Raw genomic sequence first — 16,079 nt, 5'->3', positions numbered from 1 at the left:
CCGGTTGCCACCCTGGCGCGCACGAAGTCGGAAGTAGGGTTAATTGCCCGGGTGCGCACCTTTGCCAGGGTGGGCACCTTACCTGGGCTGCGCACCAGGGCGGGCTCAAGATGGCACGCGCGTTCCGTTTTTTTCACTATCTTTCAAAACGGAAATTTTAAAATCTCCTTTTTTTTTTGCCTTTTCTGGAAATTAGTGAAGGCAGCGCATCAAAGGTGCGCACCTCGCTGCCCACCTTGGTGTGCTCTGAGGTGCGCACCCGGGAGCGCTACGAAGTGTGCTCCAAGGTGCGGCGTGCACGTTGTCGGAGCCCGGTTTGCCCCGGGTGCGCACCTCGCCTGCACCTTGGCCGGGGTGGGCACCTTGGCTGGGTTTGCCCAGGGTGCGCTCCGAAGCGGGGTTACTGGAGCGCCCCCTCTTTTTTTGTCAGAGCGTTTGGTGGGGTTTCTCGCATTGGCTCTTCCCAGGCCCGGTTGTTGGGTGCGCTCCCACCCTGGCGCGCGCGAAGTTGGAAGTTGGGTTAATTGCCCGGGCGCGCACCTTCGCCAGGGTGGGCACCTTGGTGCGCACACCTTGGCTGGGCTGCGCACCAGGGCGGGCTCAAGATGGCACCAGCATTCCCTTTTTCTCACTATCTTTCAAAACGGAAATTTTAAAATCTCGTTTTTTTTTTGCCTTTTATGGAAATTAGTGAAGGCATCGCATCAAAGGTGCGCACCTCGCTGCCCACCTTGGTGTGCTCCGAGGTGCCCACCACGGTGCGCAACGCCGGTGCGAACCCGGGAGCGCCCCGATGTGTGCTCCAAGGTGCGGCGTGCACGAAGTCGGACCCCGGTTTGCCCCGGGTGCGCACCTCGCGTGCACCTTGGTGCGCACACCTTGGCTGGGTTGCGCGGCCTGGTGGGCACCATGGTGCGCACCAAGGAGCGCTCCGAAGTGTGCTCCAAGGTGCGGCGTGCACGAAGTCGGAGCCCGGTTTGCCCCGGGTACGCACCTCGCGTGCACCTTCGCCGGGGTGGGCACCTCGGCTGGGTTGCGCGCCCTGGTGCGCACCAAGGAGCGCTCCGAAGTGTGCTCCAAGGTGCGGCGTGCACGAAGTCGGAGCCCGGTTTGCCCCGGGTGCGCACCTCGCGTGCACCTTCGGCGGGGTTGCGCGCCCTGGTGGGCACCATGGTGCGCACCAAGGAGCGCTCCGAAGTGTGCTCCAAGGTGCGGCGTGCACGAAGTCGGAGCCCGGTTTGCCCCGGGTGCGCACCTCGCGTGCACCTTCGGCGGGGTTGCGCGCCCTGGTGGGCACCATGGTGCGCACCAAGGAGCGCTCCGAAGTGTGCTCCAAGGTGCGGCGTGCACGAAGTCGGAGCCCGGTTTGCCCCGGGTGCGCACCTCGCGTGCACCTTCGCCGCGGTGGGCACCATGGCGTGCACGAAGTCGGAGCCCGGTTTGCCCCGGGTGCGCACCTCGCGTGCACCTTCGCCGGGGTGGGCACCTCGGCTGGGTTGCGCGCCCTGGTGCGCACCAAGGAGCGCTCCGAAGTGTGCTCCAAGGTGCGGCGTGCACGAAGTCGGAGCCCGGTTTGCCCCGGGTGCGCACCTCGCGTGCACCTTCGCCAGGGTGGGCACCTCGGTGCGCACACCTTCTCAATGTTTTCTTGCCTTTTCTGGAAATTGGTGAAGGCAGCGCATCAAAGGTGCGCACCTCGGTGTGCTCCGAGGTGCGAACCCGAGAGCGCTCCGAGGTGCCCACGAAGTCGAAAGTCGGGTTAATTGCATTGTTTTCCCCGGGTGCGCTCCGAGGTGCGCAACATCGGCGCGCACCAAGGAGGGCTCCGAAGTGTGCTCCAAGGTGCGCACGATGGCGTGCACCTCTGGTGCGCACGATTCGGAGCTCGGTTTGACCGGGGTGCGCACACCTTGGCTGGGTTGCGCACCTTTTGTGCGCTCCAAGGTGCGCACGAAGTCGGAGCTCGGTTTGCCCCGGGTGCGCACCTTCGCCAGGGTGCGCACCTTGATGCGCACGCCTTGGCTGGGCTGCGCACCTTGGTGGGCGCCATGGTGCGCACCTTTCGTGCGCTCCAAGGTGCGCACGAAGTCGGAGCTCGGTTTGCCCCGGGTGCGCACCTTGGTGGGCGCCATGGTGCACTCCGAGGTGCCCAAGATTGGTGCGCACCAAGGAGCGCTCCGAAGTGCGCTCCAAGGTGCGCGCGAAGTCGAAAGTTGGGTTAATTGTCCGGTTTGCCTCGGGTGCGCACCTTGCGTGCACCTTCGCCAGGGTGGGCGCCTTGGTGCGCACACCTTGGCTGGGCTGCGCACACCTTGGCACCCGCGTTTCCTTCATTTTAAATTTTTTTTTTTTACAATCTCTCAAGTGGGAAATTCTATAATCTCAACTTTTTTTGCCTTTTCAGGAAACTTTTGAATGGAGCGCATCATTGGTGCGCTCCGAAGTGTGCTCCAAAGCTCTCTCCAGCTGCGTGCACCTGCCCCGGCCGCGCACCCGGCCCCGCCCAGCTTCGCTCACCTGTCCCGGGCGTCTGGTGCGGAACCTTAGAGTAAGAAACATCACCGTGCACCTTGGCCAACGTGCGCGACTCGACCGAGCGCGCACTGGCCGAGGTGCACACCGATTTCACCTGGGTGCGCGCGCAGCACCTCGGGCGCACCGGGGTGCGCGCACAACGCCCGGGTTGCACCGTGGCCTGTGTGCTCGGGGCGCCTCGGGTGCGCGCTCGGTGTCGCCCCCGCGCGCGCGGTAGTGCGGGCAGCGCACCCCGGCCCGGCCCGGCCCCGACGAGAACGCAAACGGGCAAAAGGTTTATTCAAATAGCATTGCGATGCCCGGCGAAAAACTAAAAAAGGGTGCAACACCGGGACTTCCCGGGAGGTCACCCATCCCAGTACTACTCCGGCCCAAGCGCGCTTAACTGCGGAGTTCTGATGGGATCCGGTGCACTAACGCTGGTATGATCGCACCCGTTATGAGCTTGTCGCAGTGTGTACTTAGCAAACCGCGACCCACGTGCGAATCCACCCCGGCCACCCACCCCCGTCGAGGTGCACACCCTCCCTCGCGAAGTGCGCCCCGTTCGCCAAGTGTGAGCCCTGCCCGGGTGCGCGCACCTTGCTAGGGCGTCGGGTGTGCACCCGGCCCGGCCTACGTGCGTGCACCTGTAGGGGGCGTCGTGTGCGTGCAGTGTCCCGTCTGCAACGCGGTGCCCACACACCACCTCGGGCGCAACGACCTGCGCTCACATGTGGGCCGAGTGCACCTTGGTGCATGTTCGGGGCGCCTCGGGTGCACGCTCGATCTTGCCCCGGTGCACCAAGGCGCTCGGTTTGCCCCGGGTGCGCACTTGGTGCAAGGTGGGCACCCAAAATAGGGATCAAGCACCAAAACACAAGTTTCGGGATGCAAAATGGGACCCAAGGACCACAAATGCGTTCCAAGACCCATGATGGGTCCACGAGAACAAAAATGTGTTCCGAGACTTAATAAACAAATATTGGGTTTTAGGAGAAGAAACATGCTCTGATGCCCAAAACGAGAATCGACCCCGAAAAGGCCACAGGCCAAAAGTGGGATGCGAGACAAAAAAAAATGGGACCCGAGGACCAAAATTGGGTTCCCAGGTCGAAGACAGGGCAACCGGACAAGAAACGACCTCTAAGGCTCGAAATGAGTCCCGACGACTAAAACTTGACAAGAAGCACCCATCAGGCACCCAACTCGACACCCATGGGATGCCGACCCACCCGGGCTTCCACCTAGCACACCTTGGCACCCACCCACCCTCGCACCCAACCTCGCACCCAACTTAGCACCTTTGAACCCACATTGGCACTCACCCTGACCCTGGCACCTTGGAACCCACATTGGCACTCACCTTGACCCTGGCACCCACCTTTGCACTCACCTTGGGACCCACCCTGGCTCCCACCTCGGCACCCACCCAGACACCCACCTTGGTTCCTTGGCACCCACCTTGGATCCTTGGCACCCACCCCGACACCCACCTTGGCACGCAACTTGGCTACTTGCCACCCACCTTGGCTCCTTGACGCCCACCCCGACAACCACCCCGTGACCTACCCTGGCTAGGGTTGGTGCACACCCACCCTGGTGCCCACCTTGGCACCCACCCTATGACCCACCTTGGCACGCACCTTAGTACCCACCCCGTTACCCACCCTAGGACCCACCCCGTGACCCACCTTGGCCAGGGTGGGTGCCTTGGTGCGCACAACTTGCCTGGGCTGCACACCAGGGCGGGCTCAAGATGGCACCCGCGTTCCGTTTTTTTCACTATCTTTCAAAACGGAAATTTTAAAATCTCATTTTTTTCTTTTTTTTGCCTTTTCTGGAAATTAGTGAAGGCAGCGCATCAAAGGTGCGCAATGCTGGTGCGAACCCGGGAGCGCTCCGATGTGTGCTCCAAGGTGCGGCGTGCACGAAGTCCGAGCCCGGTTTGCCCCGGGTGCGCACCTCGCGTGCACCTTCGCCGGGGTGAGCACCTTGGCTGGGTTGCGCGCCCTGGTGCGTACCAAGGAGCGCTCTGAAGTGTGCTCCAAGGTGCGGCGTGCACGAAGTCGGAGCCCGGTTTGCCCCGGGTGTGCACCTCGGGTGCGCACCTCGCGTGCACCTTCGCTGCGGTGGGCACCTTGGCTGGGTTGCGCGCCTTGGTGGGCACCATGCAGTGCACGAAGTCGGAGCCCGGTTTGCCCCGGGCGCGCACCTCCGCCAGGGTGGGCACCTTGGTGCGCACAACTTGCCTGGGCTGCGCATCAGGAAGGGCTCAAGATGGCACCCGCGTTCCGTTTTTTTCACTATCTTTCAGAACGGAAATTTTAAAATATCGTTTTTTTTTGCCTTTTCTGGAAATTAGTGAAGGCAGCGCATCAAAGGTGCGCAACGCTGGTGCGAACCTGGGAGCGCTCCGATGTGTGCTCCAAGGTGCGGCGTGCACGAAGTCGGAGCCCGGTTTGCCTCGGGTGCGCCCTGGTGGGCACCATGGTGCGCACCAAGGAGCGCTCCGAAGTGTGCTCCAAGGTGCGGCCTGCACGAAGTCGGAGCCCGGTTTGCCCCGGGTGTGCACCTCGGGTGGGCACCTTGGTGCGCATGCCTTGCCTGGGCTGCGCACCAGGGCGGGCTCAAGATGGCACCCGCGTTCCTTTTTTTTCACTATCTTTCAAAACGGAAATTTTAAAATCTCATTTTTTTTTGCCTTTTTCTGGAAATTAGTGAAGGCAGCGCATCAAAGGTGCGCACCTCGCTGCCCACCACGGTGCGCAACGCCGGTGGGCACCCGGGAGTGCTTCGAAGTGTGCTCCAAGGTGCTGCGTGCACGTTGTCGGAGCCCGGTTTGCCCCGGGTGCGCACCTCGCGTGCACCTTCGTCGGGGTGGGCACCTTGGCTTGGTTTGCCCCGGCTGCGCTCCGAAGCGGGGTTATTGGAGCGCCGCCTCTTTTTTTGTCGGAGCGTTTGGTGGGGTTTCTCGCATTGGCTCTTCCGAGGCCCGGTTGCCACCCTGGCGCGCACGAAGTCGGAAGTAGGGTTAATTGCCCGGGTGCGCACCTTTGCCAGGGTGGCACCTTACCTGGGCTGCGCACCAGGGCGGGCTCAAGATGGCACGCGCGTTCCGTTTTTTTCACTATCTTTCAAAACGGAAATTTTAAAATCTCCTTTTTTTTTTGCCTTTTCTGGAAATTAGTGAAGGCAGCGCATCAAAGGTGCGCACCTCGCTGCCCACCTTGGTGTGCTCTGAGGTGCGCACCCGGGAGCGCTACGAAGTGTGCTCCAAGGTGCGGCGTGCACGTTGTCGGAGCCCGGTTTGCCCCGGGTGCGCACCTCGCCTGCACCTTGGCCGGGGTGGGCACCTTGGCTGGGTTTGCCCAGGGTGCGCTCCGAAGCGGGGTTACTGGAGCGCCCCCTCTTTTTTTGTCAGAGAGTTTGGTGGGGTTTCTCGCATTGGCTCTTCCCAGGCCCGGTTGTTGGGTGCGCTCCCACCCTGGCGCGCGCGAAGTTGGAAGTTGGGTTAATTGCCCGGGCGCGCACCTTCGCCAGGGTGGGCACCTTGGTGCGCAAACCTTGGCTGGGCTGCGCACCAGGGCGGGCTCAAGATGGCACCAGCATTCCCTTTTTCTCACTATCTTTCAAAACGGAAATTTTAAAATCTCGTTTTTTTTTTGCCTTTTATGGAAATTAGTGAAGGCATCGCATCAAAGGTGCGCACCTCGCTGCCCACCTTGGTGTGCTCCGAGGTGCCCACCACGGTGCGCAACGCCGGTGCGAACCCGGGAGCGCCCCGATGTGTGCTCCAAGGTGCGGCGTGCACGAAGTCGGACCCCGGTTTGCCCCGGGTGCGCACCTCGCGTGCACCTTGGTGCGCACACCTTGGCTGGGTTGCGCGGCCTGGTGGGCACCATGGTGCGCACCAAGGAGCGCTCCGAAGTGTGCTCCAAGGTGCGGCGTGCACGAAGTCGGAGCCCGGTTTGCCCCGGGTGCGCACCTTCGCCGCGGTGGGCACCATGGCGTGCACGAAGTCGGAGCCCGGTTTGCCCCGGGTGCGCACCTCGCGTGCACCTTCGCCGGGGTGGGCACCTCGGCTGGGTTGCGCGCCCTGGTGCGCACCAAGGAGCGCTCTGAAGTGTGCTCCAAGGTGCGGCGTGCACGAAGTCGGAGCCCGGTTTGCCCCGGGTGTGCACCTCGGGTGCGCACCTCGCGTGCACCTTCGCTGCGGTGGGCACCTTGGCTGGGTTGCGCGCCTTGGTGGGCACCATGCAGTGCACGAAGTCGGAGCCCGGATTGCCCCGGGCGCGCACCTCCGCCAGGGTGGGCACCTTGGTGCGCACAACTTGCCTGGGCTGCGCACCAGGAAGGGCTCAAGATGGCACCCGCGTTCCGTTTTTTTCACTATCTTTCAGAACGGAAATTTTAAAATCTCGTTTTTTTTTGCCTTTTCTGGAAATTAGTGAAGGCAGCGCATCAAAGGTGCGCAACGCTGGTGCGAACCTGGGAGCGCTCCGATGTGTGCTCCAAGGTGCGGCGTGCACGAAGTCGGACCCCGGTTTGCCCCGGGTGCGCACCTCGCGTGCACCTTGGTGCGCACACCTTGGCTGGGTTGCGCGCCCTGGTGGGCACCATGGTGCGCACCAAGGAGCGCTCCGAAGTGTGCTCCAAGGTGCGGCGTGCACGAAGTCGGAGCCCGGTTTGCCCCGGGTGCGCACCTCGCGTGCACCTTCGCCGCGGTGGGCACCATGGCGTGCACGAAGTCGGAGCCCGGTTTGCCCCGGGTGCGCACCTCGCGTGCACCTTCGCCGGGGTGGGCACCTTGGTGTGCAGACCTTGGCTGGGTTGCGCGCCCTGGTGGGCACCATGGTGCGCACCAAGGAGCGCTCCGAAGTGTGCTCCAAGGTGCGGCCTGCACGAAGTCGGAGCCCGGTTTGCCCCGGGTGTGCACCTCGGGTGGGCACCTTGGTGCGCATGCCTTGCCTGGGCTGCGCACCAGGGCGGGCTCAAGATGGCACCCGCGTTCCTTTTTTTTCACTATCTTTCAAAACGGAAATTTTAAAATCTCATTTTTTTTTGCCTTTTTCTGGAAATTAGTGAAGGCAGCGCATCAAAGGTGCGCACCTCGCTGCCCACCACGGTGCGCAACGCCGGTGGGCACCCGGGAGTGCTTCGAAGTGTGCTCCAAGGTGCTGCGTGCACGTTGTCGGAGCCCGGTTTGCCCCGGGTGCGCACCTCGCGTGCACCTTCGTCGGGGTGGGCACCTTGGCTGGGTTTGCCCCGGCTGCGCTCCGAAGCGGGGTTATTGGAGCGCCGCCTCTTTTTTTGTCGGAGCGTTTGGTGGGGTTTCTCGCATTGGCTCTTCCGAGGCCCGGTTGCCACCCTGGCGCGCACGAAGTCGGAAGTAGGGTTAATTGCCCGGGTGCGCACCTTTGCCAGGGTGGGCACCTTACCTGGGCTGCGCACCAGGGCGGGCTCAAGATGGCACGCGCGTTCCGTTTTTTTCACTATCTTTCAAAACGGAAATTTTAAAATCTCCTTTTTTTTTTGCCTTTTCTGGAAATTAGTGAAGGCAGCGCATCAAAGGTGCGCACCTCGCTGCCCACCTTGGTGTGCTCTGAGGTGCGCACCCGGGAGCGCTACGAAGTGTGCTCCAAGGTGCGGCGTGCACGTTGTCGGAGCCCGGTTTGCCCCGGGTGCGCACCTCGCCTGCACCTTGGCCGGGGTGGGCACCTTGGCTGGGTTTGCCCAGGGTGCGCTCCGAAGCGGGGTTACTGGAGCGCCCCCTCTTTTTTTGTCAGAGCGTTTGGTGGGGTTTCTCGCATTGGCTCTTCCCAGGCCCGGTTGTTGGGTGCGCTCCCACCCTGGCGCGCGCGAAGTTGGAAGTTGGATTAATTGCCCGGGCGCGCACCTTCGCCAGGGTGGGCACCTTGGTGCGCACACCTTGGCTGGGCTGCGCACCAGGGCGGGCTCAAGATGGCACCAGCATTCCCTTTTTCTCACTATCTTTCAAAACGGAAATTTTAAAATCTCGTTTTTTTTTTGCCTTTTATGGAAATTAGTGAAGGCATCGCATCAAAGGTGCGCACCTCGCTGCCCACCTTGGTGTGCTCCGAGGTGCCCACCACGGTGCGCAACGCCGGTGCGAACCCGGGAGCGCCCCGATGTGTGCTCCAAGGTGCGGCGTGCACGAAGTCGGACCCCGGTTTGCCCCGGGTGCGCACCTCGCGTGCACCTTGGTGCGCACACCTTGGCTGGGTTGCGCGGCCTGGTGGGCACCATGGTGCGCACCAAGGAGCGCTCCGAAGTGTGCTCCAAGGTGCGGCGTGCACGAAGTCGGAGCCCGGTTTGCCCCGGGTACGCACCTCGCGTGCACCTTCGCCGGGGTGGGCACCTCGGCTGGGTTGCGCGCCCTGGTGCGCACCAAGGAGCGCTCCGAAGTGTGCTCCAAGGTGCGGCGTGCACGAAGTCGGAGCCCGGTTTGCCCCGGGTGCGCACCTTCGCCGCGGTGCGCACCATGGCGTGCACGAAGTCGGAGCCCGGTTTGCCCCGGGTGCGCACCTCGCGTGCACCTTCGGCGGGGTTGCGCGCCCTGGTGGGCACCATGGTGCGCACCAAGGAGCGCTCCGAAGTGTGCTCCAAGGTGCGGCGTGCACGAAGTCGGAGCCCGGTTTGCCCCGGGTGCGCACCTCGCGTGCACCTTCGGCGGGGTTGCGCGCCCTGGTGGGCACCATGGTGCGCACCAAGGAGCGCTCCGAAGTGTGCTCCAAGGTGCGGCGTGCACGAAGTCGGAGCCCGGTTTGCCCCGGGTGCGCACCTCGCGTGCACCTTCGCCGCGGTGGGCACCATGGCGTGCACGAAGTCGGAGCCCGGTTTGCCCCGGGTGCGCACCTCGCGTGCACCTTCGCCGGGGTGGGCACCTCGGCTGGGTTGCGCGCCCTGGTGCGCACCAAGGAGCGCTCCGAAGTGTGCTCCAAGGTGCGGCGTGCACGAAGTCGGAGCCCGGTTTGCCCCGGGTGCGCACCTCGCGTGCACCTTCGCCAGGGTGGGCACCTCGGTGCGCACACCTTCTCAATGTTTTCTTGCCTTTTCTGGAAATTGGTGAAGGCAGCGCATCAAAGGTGCGCACCTCGGTGTGCTCCGAGGTGCGAACCCGAGAGCGCTCCGAGGTGCCCACGAAGTCGAAAGTCGGGTTAATTGCATTGTTTTCCCCGGGTGCGCTCCGAGGTGCGCAACATCGGCGCGCACCAAGGAGGGCTCCGAAGTGTGCTCCAAGGTGCGCACGATGGCGTGCACCTCTGGTGCGCACGATTCGGAGCTCGGTTTGACCGGGGTGCGCACACCTTGGCTGGGTTGCGCACCTTTTGTGCGCTCCAAGGTGCGCACGAAGTCGGAGCTCGGTTTGCCCCGGGTGCGCACCTTCGCCAGGGTGCGCACCTTGATGCGCACGCCTTGGCTGGGCTGCGCACCTTGGTGGGCGCCATGGTGCGCACCTTTCGTGCGCTCCAAGGTGCGCACGAAGTCGGAGCTCGGTTTGCCCCGGGTGCGCACCTTGGTGGGCGCCATGGTGCACTCCGAGGTGCCCAAGATTGGTGCGCACCAAGGAGCGCTCCGAAGTGCGCTCCAAGGTGCGCGCGAAGTCGAAAGTTGGGTTAATTGTCCGGTTTGCCTCGGGTGCGCACCTTGCGTGCACCTTCGCCAGGGTGGGCGCCTTGGTGCGCACACCTTGGCTGGGCTGCGCACACCTTGGCACCCGCGTTTCCTTCATTTTAAATTTTTTTTTTTTACAATCTCTCAAGTGGGAAATTCTATAATCTCAACTTTTTTTGCCTTTTCAGGAAACTTTTGAATGGAGCGCATCATTGGTGCGCTCCGAAGTGTGCTCCAAAGCTCTCTCCAGCTGCGTGCACCTGCCCCGGCCGCGCACCCGGCCCCGCCCAGCTTCGCTCACCTGTCCCGGGCGTCTGGTGCGGAACCTTAGAGTAAGAAACATCACCGTGCACCTTGGCCAACGTGCGCGACTCGACCGAGCGCGCACTGGCCGAGGTGCACACCGATTTCACCTGGGTGCGCGCGCAGCACCTCGGGCGCACCGGGGTGCGCGCACAACGCCCGGGTTGCACCGTGGCCTGTGTGCTCGGGGTGCCTCGGGTGCGCGCTCGGTGTCGCCCCCGCGCGCGCGGTAGTGCGGGCAGCGCACCCCGGCCCGGCCCGGCCCCGACGAGAACGCAAACGGGCAAAAGGTTTATTCAAATAGCATTGCGACGCCCGGCGAAAAACTAAAAAAGGGTGCAACACCGGGACTTCCCGGGAGGTCACCCATCCCAGTACTACTCCGGCCCAAGCGCGCTTAACTGCGGAGTTCTGATGGGATCCGGTGCACTAATGCTGGTATGATCGCACCCGTTATGAGCTTGTCGCAGTGTGTACTTAGCAAACCGCGACCCACGTGCGAATCCACCCCGGCCACCCACCCCCGTCGAGGTGCACACCCTCCCTCGCGAAGTGCGCCCCGTTCGCCAAGTGTGAGCCCTGCCCGGGTGCGCGCACCTTGCTAGGGCGTCGGGTGTGCACCCGGCCCGGCCTACGTGCGTGCACCTGGAGGGGGCGTCGTGTGCGTGCAGTGTCCCGTCTGCAACGCGGTGCCCACACACCACCTCGGGCGCAACGACCTGCGCTCACATGTGGGCCGAGTGCACCTTGGTGCATGTTCGGGGCGCCTCGGGTGCACGCTCGATCTTGCCCCGGTGCACCAAGGCGCTCGGTTTGCCCCGGGTGCGCACTTGGTGCAAGGTGGGCACCCAAAATAGGGATCAAGCACCAAAACACAAGTTTCGGGATGCAAAATGGGACCCAAGGACCACAAATGCGTTCCAAGACCCATGATGGGTCCACGAGAACAAAAATGTGTTCCGAGACTTAATAAACAAATATTGGGTTTTAGGAGAAGAAACATGCTCTGATGCCCAAAACGAGAATCGACCCCGAAAAGGCCACAGGCCAAAAGTGGGATGCGAGACAAAAAAAAATGGGACCCGAGGACCAAAATTGGGTTCCCAGGTCGAAGACAGGGCAACCGGACAAGAAACGACCTCTAAGGCTCGAAATGAGTCCCGACGACTAAAACTTGACAAGAAGCACCCATCAGGCACCCAACTCGACACCCATGGGATGCCGACCCACCCGGGCTTCCACCTAGCACACCTTGGCACCCACCCACCCTCGCACCCAACCTCGCACCCAACTTAGCACCTTTGAACCCACATTGGCACTCACCCTGACCCTGGCACCTTGGAACCCACATTGGCACTCACCTTGACCCTGGCACCCACCTTTGCACTCACCTTGGGACCCACCCTGGCTCCCACCTCGGCACCCACCCAGACACCCACCTTGGTTCCTTGGCACCCACCTTGGATCCTTGGCACCCACCCCGACACCCACCTTGGCACGCAACTTGGCTACTTGCCACCCACCTTGGCTCCTTGACGCCCACCCCGACAACCACCCCGTGACCTACCCTGGCTAGGGTTGGTGCACACCCACCCTGGTGCCCACCTTGGCACCCACCCTATGACCCACCTTGGCACGCACCTTAGTACCCACCCCGTTACCCACCCTAGGACCCACCCCGTGACCCACCTTGGCCAGGGTGGGTGCACCCACCCTGGTGCCCACCTTGGCACCCACCCATCCTAGCACCCAGCCTGTGACCGGGCTTGGAACCCAACCTTGCACCCGCACCCGTCTTGGCCAGTGTGGGTGCGCACCCATCCTGGCACCCACGTTGTGACACACCCTTTAACCCACGCACCCTAGCACCCACGTTGGCACCCACCTTGGAACCCAACCTAGCAACTTGGCACCCACCCCGTGACCCACCTTGGCATCCACCATAGCAGTCGCCGACTTGGCACCCACCTCGGCACCCACCTTGACACTTGTGGACCCACCTTGCCACTCACCCTAGCATCGACCCATCCTAGCACCCACCCTGGCACCTTTGCACCCTAGCACTCACCCATCCTAGCACCTAACCTGTGACCCACCTTGACACTCACCCTCGCACCCACCTTGGAACCCAACCTAGCACCCACCCACCCTGACACCAACCCTAGCACCTACCCACCCTTGCACCCACCCTGTGACCCATCTTGGCACCCACCCATCCTACCACTCAACCTATCACCCACCTTCTCACCCACCTTGGCATCCACCTTAGCACCCACCCACACTGGCACCTTGGCACCCACCTCGGGCAAGGTGGGTGCACACCCACCCTGGCACCCAATTTAGAACCCACCGAGCATGTTACCCACCTTGGCACCCACATTGCAGCCCACCCTAGTACCCACCCTATGACCCACATTGGCATCCACACCCTAGCACCCAGGCACCTCGACACCCGCCTTGACACCCACCCTAGCACTGAACCTGTGACCCACCTTGGAACTCACCCTAGAACCCACCCACCCTGTGAACCACCTTGGCATCCACCTTAGCACCCACCCACCTTGGCACCCACTCTAGCACTCACCCATCCTAACACCCAACTTGTTACCCACCTTGGCACCCGCCCTCGCGTCCACCTTGAAACCCACCCTAGCACCCACCCACGCAGGAGCCCACCTTGGCACCCAACCTAACACCCACGCATCCTGGCACCCAACTTGTGACCCACCTTGGAACCCACCCTAGTACCCACCTTTGAACCCACTATATCACCAACCCACCTTGGCACCCACCCTATGACCCTCTTTGGAATCCACCCTAGCACGCACCCACCCTGGCACCCACCATGGAGCGCACCCTAGCACCCACCCACCTCGGCACGCACCTCAACACCCACCTTGGTGTGCGCACTGCGCCAACCTCTCAAAGACCCTATGTGGTGCGCTCCAAAGTGTACACCTTTGGTGCGCTCCAAGGTGCGCACCTTTGGTGCACACCGAGGTGCACACCAAAGTGTGCACCGAGGTGAGCACCAAAGTGCACTCCAGGGTGCACACCAAGGCGTGCACCTTTGGTGCGGTCAATGCAAACGAATTCGGAAGTTGGGGTCGATGTCCTAATCGCTGCTGCAGACTACACGTATGAGAATCGGACAAATAGCTTTATATAGGGGAGGTGTTGCGTTTGATGGGTCGACTCCCCTGGTTGTGTGCACTGCACCAACTTCAAAGACCCTGTCTTGTTTAAGAAGTCAAAAGTTGGGGTGGATGTCCTAATCATTGCTGCAGTCTACGCATGTATGAGAATCAGACAAATAGCTTATATAGGGGAGGTGTTGCATTCGGTGGGTTGACTCCCCTGGTTGTGCGCACTGCGCCAACCTCAAAGACCCCGCATAGCAGAAGAAGTCGGAAGTCGGATTTTGGTGAGCACCAAGGCGTGCACCTTTGGTGCGGTCAACGCAGACGAATTCAGAAGTTGGGGTGGATGTCCTAATCGTTGTTGCAGGCTACACATGTATGAGAATCAGACAAATAGCTTATATAGGGGAGGTGTTGGGTTTGATGGGTCAACTCCCTTGGTTGTGCGCATTACGCCAACCTCAAAGACCTTGTTTTCGTTAAGAAGTCAAAAGTTGGGGTCAATGTCCTAATGGCTCCTGCAGGCTACACATGTATGAGAATCGGACAAATAGCTTATATAGGGGAGGTGTTGGGTTTGATGGGTCGACTCCCCTGGTTGTGCGCATTACGTCAACCTCAAAGACCTTGTTTTCGTTAAGAAGTCAAAAGTTGGGGTCGATGTCCTAATTGCTCCTGTAGACTACACATGTATGAGAATCAGACAAATAGCTTATATAGGGGAGGTGTTGGGTTTGATGGGTTGACTCCCCTAGTTGTTCGCATTACACCAACCTCAAAGACCTTGTTTTCGTTTAGAAGCCGAAAGTTGGGGTCGATGTCCTAATTGCTCCTGCAGGCTACGCATGTATGAGAATCAGACAAATAGCTTATATAGGGGAGGTGTTGGGTTTGATGGGTCGACTCCCCTGGTTGTGCGCATTGCGCCAACCTCAAAGACCCTGCATTGCGGATGAAGTCGAAAGTCAGAGTTTGGTGTGCTACAAGGTGTGGTCGAAGGTGCTCACCTAGGTGTGCACCTTTGGAGCACAGGAAAAGTGCCCTCCAAAAGTGCGCACCTTTGGAGTGCACAAAAGTGCCCTCCAAAAGTGCGCACCTTTGGAGCGCAGAAAAGTGCCCTCCAAAAAGTGCCCTCCAAAAGTGCGCACCTTTGGAGCGCAGAAAAGTGCCCTCCAAAAAGTGCCCTCCAAAAGTGCGCACCTTTGGAGCGCAGAAAAGTGCCCTCCAAAAAGTGCCCTCCAAAAGTGCGCACCTTTGGAGCGCAGAAAAGTGCCCTCCAAAAAGTGCCCTCCAAAAGTGCGCACCTTTGGAGCGCAGAAAAGTGCCCTCCAAAAAGTGCCCTCCAAAAGTGCGCACCTTTGGAGCGCAGAAAAGTGCCCTCCAAAAAGTGCCCTCCAAAAGTGCGCACCTTTGGAGCGCAGAAAAGTGCCCTCCAAAAAGTGCCCTCCAAAAGTGCGCACCTTTGGAGCGCAGAAAAGTGCCCTCCAAAAAGTGCCCTCCAAAAGTGCGCACCTTTGGAGCGCAGAAAAGTGCCCTCCAAAAAGTGCCCTCCAAAAGTGCGCACCTTTGGAGCGCAGAAAAGTGCCCTCCAAAAGTGCGCACTTTTGGTGCGCACCAAGGCGCTGGTTCGGTCGTTGCAGGCGAGTTCGGAAGTTGGGGTCGATGTCCTGAGCGGAGGTGCAAACTACACAGGTGTCGGAATCGGACAAATAGCTTATATAGGGGAGGTGTATGCTTCGATGGGTCGACTCCCCAGGTTGAGCGCACCGCGCCAACCTCAAAGACCCTACGGTATGGATGAAGTCGGAAGTTGGGTCCGATGACCGATTCGATTAGTAGGTATGCTCATGAGGTCGGAATTTGGGTCCGATGACCTGCCATGTGCAGGAAGGCGAATGTTGACACTGTGCGTTGCAAGGTGCACACCAAGGCGCTGGTGCGGTCTTTTTAGTCGAGTTCGGAAGTTGGGGTCGATGTCCTGATCGGAGGTGCAAGCTACACAGGTGTGGGAATCGGACAAATAGCTTATATAGGGGAGGTGTATGCTTCGTTGGGTCGACTCCCCGGGTTGAGCGCACCGCGCCAACCTCAAAGACCCTACGGTATGGATGAAGTCGGAAGTTGGGTCCGATGACCGATTCGATATGTAGGCATACTCGCGAGGTCGGAATTTGGGTCCGATGACCTGCCACGTGCAGGAAGGCGAATGTTGGCACTGTGCGTTGCAAGGTGCGCACCAAGGCGCTGGTTCGGTCGTTGGAGGCGAGTTCGGAAGTTGGGGTCGATGTCTTGATCGGAGGTGCAAACTACACAGGTGTGGGAATCGGACAAATAGCTTATATAGGGGAGGTGTATGCTTCGTTGGGTCGACTCCCCGGGTTGAGCGCACCGCGCCAACCTCAAAGACCCTACGGTATGGATGAAGTCGGAAGTTGGGTCCGATGACCGATTCGATATGTAGGCATACTCGCGAGGTCGGAATTT

The 16,079-nt window shown here is 61.1% G+C and overlaps 2 non-coding genes across 2 annotated transcripts; both read right to left on the bottom strand.

Annotated features, from left to right (window-relative positions):
* Positions 1–2,852: 2,852 nt before the first annotated feature.
* Positions 2,853–2,971, bottom strand: LOC131861219 (5S ribosomal RNA). Its single transcript, XR_009360294.1, has one exon. It is a non-coding gene; the product is annotated as a 5S ribosomal RNA (ribosomal RNA).
* Positions 2,972–10,788: 7,817 nt separating this feature from the next.
* On the bottom strand, positions 10,789–10,907 carry LOC131861132 (5S ribosomal RNA). Its single transcript, XR_009360210.1, has one exon. It is a non-coding gene; the product is annotated as a 5S ribosomal RNA (ribosomal RNA).
* Between the last annotated feature and the right edge of the window lie 5,172 nt (positions 10,908–16,079).

Source organism: Cryptomeria japonica, unplaced genomic scaffold (genome assembly GCF_030272615.1).
Source record: "Cryptomeria japonica unplaced genomic scaffold, Sugi_1.0 HiC_scaffold_24, whole genome shotgun sequence".
In the NCBI taxonomy this organism is placed as follows: domain Eukaryota; kingdom Viridiplantae; phylum Streptophyta; class Pinopsida; order Cupressales; family Cupressaceae; genus Cryptomeria; species Cryptomeria japonica.
The sequence above is the reverse complement of the archived record's forward strand: the minus strand, read 5'-3'. Positions and strand labels throughout refer to the sequence as shown.